Source organism: Phalacrocorax carbo, chromosome 19 (assembly GCF_963921805.1).
Source record: "Phalacrocorax carbo chromosome 19, bPhaCar2.1, whole genome shotgun sequence".
NCBI lineage: Eukaryota > Metazoa > Chordata > Aves > Suliformes > Phalacrocoracidae > Phalacrocorax > Phalacrocorax carbo.
The window spans coordinates 9,411,653-9,420,751 of NC_087531.1; the positions used below are offsets into that span (position 1 = coordinate 9,411,653).

Consider the following 9,099-nt stretch of genomic DNA (forward strand, 5'->3'; position numbering starts at 1 on the left):
TTTAGAATAAACCACAACTAGACTTAGGTTAATTTGAGATTTAGCACAGTAGAAGCTTAAACTGAATTTTTTTTTAGTATGCATTGAAGCATTAACAGCCGTCAGCTTCTATAGAAGGAGAGGTCTTGCTCCCCCGATCAGCCTTCTACCCTCCATTTCTGTGTTTCACATGTCAACACAAGCAATCCAACACCCTTCTGCCCACAGGATAACCAATTTATACCATGAAAGCAATGGAAAACTACACCAGGAGGGAAGCACTTTTTGTTGTGTCAGCAGTTTTAATCTGCCTTCCTTGCAGCAAGAAAAGGACCAGAGATAATGCCAGAGGATAGGAGACCAAGAGGAGAAACTGCAAAGCTAGAAGCAGGGGAAGAGACTCCCCCCATCAGATGATTTGAAGCTGCCAGGTCGTCTCAGTTGTACTGTGAAATTGCGTCATTAAACACTCGTTCCCTTCCAGCTCTGTCAGAACCGTCTGAGCACAACCTCAGAAGTTTCCTGTTCTGCTAAATGACACTCAAACTGCTGAACCATCTTTGTTCAACATCTCCAAGCTACAAAACCAGATGACTTACATTTTCAAAATTGTTTTAATGGAAGGCAACTTTGCTTCCCTTTGTCCTGTATAAAATTCAAGCCCTACAAGCACCATGCACCAATACATTAATGAGTATGGAAGCCGTACAGTACAATTACAAATATTTATTAAGTAAAGGAAGAAATGTTGAGATTTTTCCAGCTTTACAAGTTTAAGTTTCCATCACTTCAACCAAATTTGCCAAAGATACAATACAAATCCTTCCTGCTGTCAAGATTCTCCCCCTGCCAAGTTTAAGAAGTTGCTATATATTTTAACACTTTCCAAAACCAAAAGCTTTAAAAATACATCTATTTTCCTTATCCTCCAAGGTATATCTGCTGCCTAAAAAGGAAGCAGCGCAGCTAGACACCAAGCACAGAAACTCCCCAGCACACTGTGATGGCAAGTTACCAGACTTATATCTGGCATTAAGCAAAATTGACAGGAGTTTGGCAAGTGGCTATCAACTTTAAATCATTTTCCCGCAACCTCTAATCTCACTGTCTGCAGTACTTACCATCTCTATCTCCCCATGATAAACGAGGAGGACCTAGGGCACTGGTGATTCAGAGGCAATTAGAACTGCAAAGGAAGCCTTCCATCTGCTTTTCTTCAGACATTAAAAAAATTATAGGAAGCCCTTGCATAAAGGCCTGGCAAACATTTTCACAGGCAACCAGGAATAAAGCATGCAGAAGCAATAAAGGTATAGTAGAGAAGAGGAAAAGGAGCAGAGTGCTGATAAAGATTATGTCCTTCCTAGTCTTTCACCAAGAACTTACACAATCTACTGCAAGACTAACACTTTCTGGCCATTGTGGAAGTTAGTGGGAAACCACTGCACTGAACAGTTCTCATGCCAGTGAGAACAAAAACAGCCCCTGGAGAACTGTCAACCTTTGCATACTGAAAAGAATTCCAAAAAGAAAAAGCAGTATAAAATAGTATAGATTAAATGAGAGATGCTACATAAGAAAGCAAGCTTTGTATTCTGCTCTCACTGAGAGATGTCGAGGGAATCGCCCGATCTTTCTTTACCAAATAGGGAACAATCAAAATATATCAGTAAATATTCCAGACTTGAGAACCAGACCTAGAAACTAACTTGGATCTATAACTTCATTAACTGACGTTTGTCAATCCACGTTGACATCAATCAGAAGTCTGAACGCACTTATATTCTCAGCAGACAGAACAAGGATGGAAAAAAGACCTAACAGCTCCATTTGGGAAGGCTACCTGTAATGAGACTGGGACTTCACAGCCTTTTCCCCCCCAAAAAAAAGCAGCCTTCAATTCTATGTCCCAAAAACCAGAAATTTTAAGACTAAGTTCCTTTGCACTGCAGTTCCTAAAATGAGAATTTTTTTTAAATAACCAAACCCTGCAACAGCTTGTTTCAAAAGGCAGCCTCCTTCTTCCTTGCATGAGATGCCCTCAAATTTATGATGCCAAGGATGCATCGAGCAACTGATGAGAACCCTACGTACTGGGCCCAAGCCTTCCATTAATTCTGGAAGTGCTCAAATTCACATAGCCCAGCACTTACCTGCTTCAAAGATTGCTCCTTCACCAACAGCCCGGTCTGCATTCTCAGGACTGGACTGAAACGGCTCTCCGAGGTATTTTTTTCAGAAACGTGGCACTGACCATGACAATCACCTTCTCACAAAGGTGCACAAGATCCCAGAAGGTTTAAGAGAAAAATGACACAAATGGTTCTGGCAACAGACCAATAAAGCTTTTTCCAAATGACACTCAGCATCTCCATCCAGAATTCTAGGATACCATGCTATCAAGTCTTTCACTATGAAATGTTTGCTAAGAAGGAAGACTTATACAAATCTGAGGAGATAACCTGAAACAGAAACATTAGCAAGAAAGATACTCGTCTGTCTTCCAAGATCAGGCAAGAGGCTTAGTATACTATTCATCTTGTTCACAGGTCTGCAAAGGCACCAGACCACTACTGGGATCACAAGCTTGAAAGTAGACACCTAAACAGGTGATAGAAGATAATGTGAACATTTTAACTACTACAAAACTTAAGACAGGCAATTCTTCCAGGAGCAATGAGCTCTGTGCTCCTTCATGCCAACAATCAGCACCTTCATTAACATCCAGGCAGCAGATCTTATCCCTCCAGCAAGTGACCTGATACCACTCATGCAATACAGTTCTCTGGACAGTGAAAGCCATGCAGCGCTGCAGATGCACGGGTGAGCGCTAACACTAGCTGTGCTGAACACAGGAAGGGCAGAGCTACCTCAGAACTTATTTCTTGTCTTTGCTACCAGAAGCACACAGACTACCCCAATACCTGACACTTGGCCAAAGAGAGCCAGATGACTGCGTTATCATGGCACAGAGTTGTGGCACCTCCACGGGAACACTGGGAACAGGCCATACTGAGCACTGTACGGTTCTCCAACCACAGAAGAACTGAAGCTGCTGACACGGGTTATTGGCCCAACACCTCAGCCTCTCTTTGCAATGAAGCACAAGTTAGCGTCACCTGGGACGCGCTACACAGGAAGTGCTTCAAGAGACAGCGTCCCAGAGAGTCCCTAAACTGATTAAGTCTCCTTGTTGGGGCTAATACTGATAAATGCACAGGGATCCTGCACTGAAACAAGTAATGTGGCAGAGTTCTGCTGGTGAACTGTCTTGACTGACTCAGACTTCAGTCTCAAGCGTTTATTCTTAAATACACTGGCTGACCTCAAGAATCCTGATGGGGTTCTTCAAGTAGAGCTTCAGGGCTATACAAAGAAGAGACCTCCTCCTGTTTCTTCAGTACATGGATGATACTTGTTGACATCCCCCCCCTCTGCAATTCATGGTTGATTCGGGGGTTATCTGTCTTGGACAATTTAGCTATCTGTCTTGGACACTGCTCTACCACTCAATTTTGAAGCTGCTGAGCAGTCTTCCTTGGAGATCACACCTGAAATGGAACAAAAAGGACACTACTACATCAAGGGAAGTGCCAAACCATTCCACAGAGCTGCAAAAGGCAGATGCAGAGGTGCACTGCAGCCGGCTGTCAAGGCAGTATTGAGAAACAAGAGTTTAATCCAGACCCTGAAGGGACAAAGATTGGGGTGGAGGGGAGGGACACGACACATCACCCACATTTTCTTCTCAGAAATCACTGTAAGGAACTGAATATGTCCACCTTAGAAGCCATGCCAGCAGGAAAACCTCCACAAGGCCTACATGCCTCCGGGGGGGGGGAGTTTCCCAATGCTCCACAACCAGAATACATCTCTCTCAATCCAGACAGATTCCTTCCCCATAATCTCCAAGAAAACCCCTTTTATTCTTTACACAAACTCCCTTCATGTCCCCAACAGCTCTCCACGCTGCACCCATGAACATCCATACAGATGACAGGTCAATGACAATGCAGTGCAAGACCCATTGCTATCTGACTCACACTGCATTCATACAACATTACTTCAAATAGCAGAGGATTTAATCTTGACCAAACACCAAAAGCCAACTGGGGGGAAGGAGAGAGGGGAAATCACAAAATCCACAGATTCTCTCTTCAGTTCAAGAATAGATGAGTTGCCTGATGCTGTTTCCAAAAACCAAGTCCACAACACAAAGGAAGAATCTTGATCTCACTTTTTCTTGCTTGTTATGCTCACTTAGGTTGATCAGCAGCTACTGTATTTCTTGAGCATGAATCTTATGGTTTTTGGAATAGCCATCTTCCTGAACTTTGATGCATGATGTTTGGGTACATCAGGAAACTTACGGCAGGAAGCAAGGCATCAGAGGTTGATTCCCACAAACTGTACTGTTACCCTATTTCTCTTTTTATTATCCCACAGCAATCAATAGACCCGTATTCTCTCCCATGTAGCTGTCTCATCCAAATTCCTCTCACCCACAGCCGCAATATTTTAAATCATTGAACAGGAGAAATTTCAGTGCAATATCCCATTGGATTCATTTGGCATTTGTACTCTCCTCCCTCTCCCCACTCCAAGAATGAGAGCAACTCGGTCTACTGAAACATGCATGAAAAAAACATGCATGCATGTCACAAAAAAAAATATAGTTTTGCTTTAGACAGGAAGATTCTTTTACACTGAAACTTTAAGTGTTAAACCACATAAGTTGCTTAACTTGTACATGTATGTTCCTTCCACGCTAGTGTGTAAGTCCTGTTTGTAAATCTGGCAACCAAATAAATCCTTTCTGCTTGCCGGTCCTTCACATTTTTCAGGGTTAATAGATCTCATCTTTGTTATCGATTCATCTCCTCCTTTGTGAAGCTGGAATGAAAACACTGCCCTTTTTCTTCTTACCTTGACTAAATTTAAGATTCCAACATTTTTGTCAGTTCTGACAATAAAAATCTCTCAACACCAGAACTGGTTATTATTAAAAATCTTCTACCACACACAAACTCCAGCTACAAACCTTATTTCCATACGCAATCAACGATTTCTAGTACAACATAAAACAAAAAAAAAGAGCTTAAAATATAACATTGGGCATAAACTTAGTTTTAAGCATATTACTCATCTAACAAATCTCAAATGTCTTAACTTTAATATTTTAACAAAGTAGTTTTACATACTCTTTAACAATCAGATTTGTCTAAAAAGCCTTTAAATGCTTCTCTTAGTTGTTTTTATTCACATCCATATAATGACATCAAGGTAAATGTTTTTGTCAATGCTTATGTTGCCATTCAGAGACAGAAGTATTTGAGGCCAAAAATAAGCTGCATTCTCCAGAGGAATGACCTCATTTTACCATCAGACTGATGAACTACACTCAATTCACAGGAACAAAATTAATCATAGTTAGGATGCAGTCAGAAATCAGATACCAACCGGCCATGATTGCCATCCACTGCTGCTTTAACACAAGGGGGAGGATCAGGGCCTCCCGACACCATCTCTGCATGATACGTACAAACAAGGGCTAGTTGGAAACTGTGCAGCCAAGATACTAACCATCTGCAGCTAGATCTGTGATTTCCCCATCTTTCAAGGTTAATAGTTAGCCTTGACAGAGAAAGCAGGCTCAGAGCTCTGCTCAGAGCTTCACGTCAACACCTTCCACAGATGTTTTGTCCCTGGATCAAAGACACCAACAGTTAACATGAGAGAGTTCTTAAGCAGAAAAGAGACAGCTGGACAACTTTCTGCAGCTGAGACTATCTCACCTTCTGCACTGCTAATTTAAAAAGGACAGGTTTACAATAAACAGATACCAAAAAAAAAAAAGAAATAAGTTATTCTCTTCCTTGTTCTAGACAGTGTCAGCCTGTCCAGCAATTGCCTCTGGTAATTTTTTCACCTACAAAAAAAACACCTGGAGATAAAGGACTGCGCTGTGAGGGAGCAACTCCTTTCCTACACACAGGAGACTTGCAGTAGTTGAGAAGTAGACATAAGAGGTATGGATTCCAGACATATTCTGACAACAGCTGCCCTACGCATTGATCCATCCTTGGATTAGCAGCTGGTACTTTCACTTTGGTGGGACAGGAAGGCAAGCGAAGTAACAGGAGGAGGAGACAGCACCCAACTCGTTCACCAGCACAAAACAAGTAGCTGGAAATCCAGCTCCAAAGGCTTGATGAGACACCACAACTTGCTACTGCACTCCTGCAAAGAGGCCATGGGAGCAGCGGATGAGAGGAGAATTATACTTTATACTTACTATACCACTGCTACTAATATTAGGGGGAAAAAAAAGGCAGCAAAACCACACACATGAAGAATGCCTCTGCCTTCTCAGCATTGCTTATTTTCACCCTACCCACCCCCCCCCCCAAAAAAAAAAACACCCAAAAGCAGCTTAAAATCTATTTTTGCATACATCGCCTACATATAACAAGGTTGTATAATCAAATGGATCATTTAGGCCAGCAGTTTGAAGCTTGCAGGTGCCTAGATCACAGAGAGCGCTGCACATCAAAAAGAAGTGCCCATACCAATTTCCAACAAAAGGCAAAACTTAACACCTCTTGTTTGCTGGACTATGTCACTCTCCCTAAACGCTTAAATTGGCAGGAATAATCTCTTGCAGCTCCCTTCCATGCTTTCTCTAAAGTATTTGGAACTGCAAGAACAGCAGCTTCTCTACACATCTTTTTGAAATCTGCAAATACAGCAAGCTTGAGTTTTCTGTAGCTAAAAGTCTACCACCTTCCCAGGCGGGTTATCCAGAAGACATGCAGTCAGTGCAACAACTAACAACATTTTACTGTAATCAATTCACAGAGGGCTCGTAACAAGCAAGCAAGAAACAAGACAGAGACCAAAGCTTCAGGAAGCAAGCTGGCACAACAGCTTAAAGAAATAGATTCTGAAAGTAAAATGACATGTCTCTGACAGGTCAAGACGGAGGGTTTTTTTCAGGAAGAAAAAGTGACAGAACATGCAAGAACCAGCAAACAGAAAATAAAGTGCTTTAATTAGGAGCACAGAACACATTTCACGGTAAGATAATGTCAGCACTAGACACCAGCCATGTTCAATAGACATTGTTAAGAAAGATGCCGTGCACAATACCCACGTCTCCATTTAGACTGTACTTATGTTACTGTTGTTCCCACAAACCTGGCACTGCCTAGGACCACTCACAGGAAAGCAGTACAGCCACATTTATCTGCTGCTGCAAACCCACTCACATCAGGGCTAAATAACTAAGGCTAACAACTCACTATACAATATATTTAACAACCATACCAGCTTAAGATGTTCTTGTTCATATTCCAACCAAGCCAAGGGGAGAGCCTACTGCAAGCAGAGGTCACAGTTCCATAACTCAGGACTGCTGAACACTTTGAATCATGAAGTCCCAGAGTCATTTGCATCATTATACAAATACAGTTACACTGCTTCAGAACAAAAACTAGGACAGTCAGAGTAACATGTCATGCTGCATAGACTTCCAAGCTCAGGAATCTAGACTTTATTATCTATCGCACAACACAGACATAATCCAAGAGACAACAGAAATCTAAGAAGTCATATCAACCATACAGACAAGCAGCTGTGCGGTGCTTAGTTGCTGGCTGGGGTTAAACCACGACAAGCCTATGGAATGTAAGCATCGCCCCAGTTTTAAAGAGAGAGACACAAGCCAGAGAACACTGTTCCCACAGATGTAGAAAAAAAAAAAAGTGGTTAAAACCTGAGTACTGGGGAACACCAGGCTGGTAAAGAGGTAAGAGCTGACTGATATGAGCAATCGACACCTACGTTCAGGGCATAAAAGGAAAAAGGGACAGAATTACAGAGACCACAAAAAGTGATCAAATCTCAACAACAACAGGCATTAATAAAGGGAATGAATCTCTACCCTTCCCATTTCTTTCCTCCTTTATTTTCCACAGGTGCCTCATTAAGTGGCTCACAGGATCACAGTTCCAATCCTTCATGCAGCAGAACACGCTTCCCTTCTCAGCAAGTCTCAGATACAAGCTCCTGCCCAACCCCAGTACCCGGCGTTACAGACCATGGTAGCCAGCACACCCTTCCACACACAACTGCTCCCCCCGAGCCCAGCGGCCCTTCCTCCAGGCTACCTCTACCCACGTTCCTTTCACCTACCTCCTCCCACCGAACGCCCCCCAGTACGTTCCTGCCTCTTCCAATCACTAGAAAGGGGTAAAATGCTATACTTTTAAAAGCCTCCCACGAGTACTAACAGTAGTGGACTGCTACTTTAGTGACGATTTCTTCCGGCCAAAAGCACTTAGCACAGCATTACTCAACCCTGCTCCTAGCTGGCCTAAATTAGCATCAGTATTAACGCATATTGTCCTCATTAGGAAGCCCACCCTCAGAGACTGCCAGTCAATAAAGACGCGCCAGTCTTAACAAATGTGAGAGATTTAAAAGCTGCACTCGTGCAGACACGGGCAAAGTAAATACGAAAGACAAGGACGTTCGCCGGAAGAAGAAAGGCTGCGAGGTAACGCGCGGACCCCAGCAACGCCCCGGCCGCCCAGGGCCGGCCCCCTCCGCACCAGCGCCGGGCGGCGAGACCCACGGCCTTCTCGCCCAGGAGCGCGAAGGCCTCGGGCCCCTCCGCGGCCTCCCACGCCCCATCCACCCCGGCAGGGCCCCGCAGGCCGCGGCCCCGAGCCCGCCGCCCAGCCGCCCCGAGCCCGCGCTCCTCGCCGGCTGGCCCCTCCCCCCACATGCCCCAGCTCTCTCCCTGCAGGCCCAGGCCTGCGGCCTCGCCGGCGCGGCCCTCGCCACCCGCTCCTGCCCGCGCCCGCCTCGCGGGAGCCGCGGGGGGCTCAGCAGGCGCCGCCCCGCAGCCCGCGGCTGCCCGGCCTCACCTGTCGCCGGCGCGGTAGAGCCTGGGCAGTGGGAGGCTAAGGGCTCCGCAGCGCGGACAACGAGCCGCTCGCAGCGCCGCCGGCCACGCCCCCGCCCTGCCCGCCGAACCCCGTTGGCTGCCGCGCGCACGTGTCCCGCGCCCCGTTGGCTCGGTTGTCCGTCCGTCAAGGGGCGGACCTCTCGCGGCGC

At 45.0% G+C, this 9,099-nt stretch overlaps 1 protein-coding gene across 4 annotated transcripts in view; it reads right to left on the minus strand.

Annotated features, from left to right (window-relative positions):
- ELAVL1 (ELAV like RNA binding protein 1) overlaps window positions 1-9,036 on the minus strand; it is a 42,209-nt gene extending 33,173 nt beyond the window's left edge. The window contains exons 1-3 of one of the 4 annotated variants that reach the window (XM_064469628.1): window positions 8,910-9,017; window positions 3,305-3,530; window positions 2,474-2,580 (exon numbers count right to left, since the gene is read on the minus strand). The gene's annotated coding sequence lies outside the window, so the exon portion shown is untranslated. Of the gene's footprint in view, window positions 1-2,473; window positions 2,581-3,304; window positions 3,531-8,909 lie in introns of all 4 variants that reach the window. The other 3 variants (XM_064469632.1, XM_064469630.1, XM_064469631.1) reach the window with 3 other exon arrangements.
- Window positions 9,037-9,099: the final 63 nt, after the last annotated feature.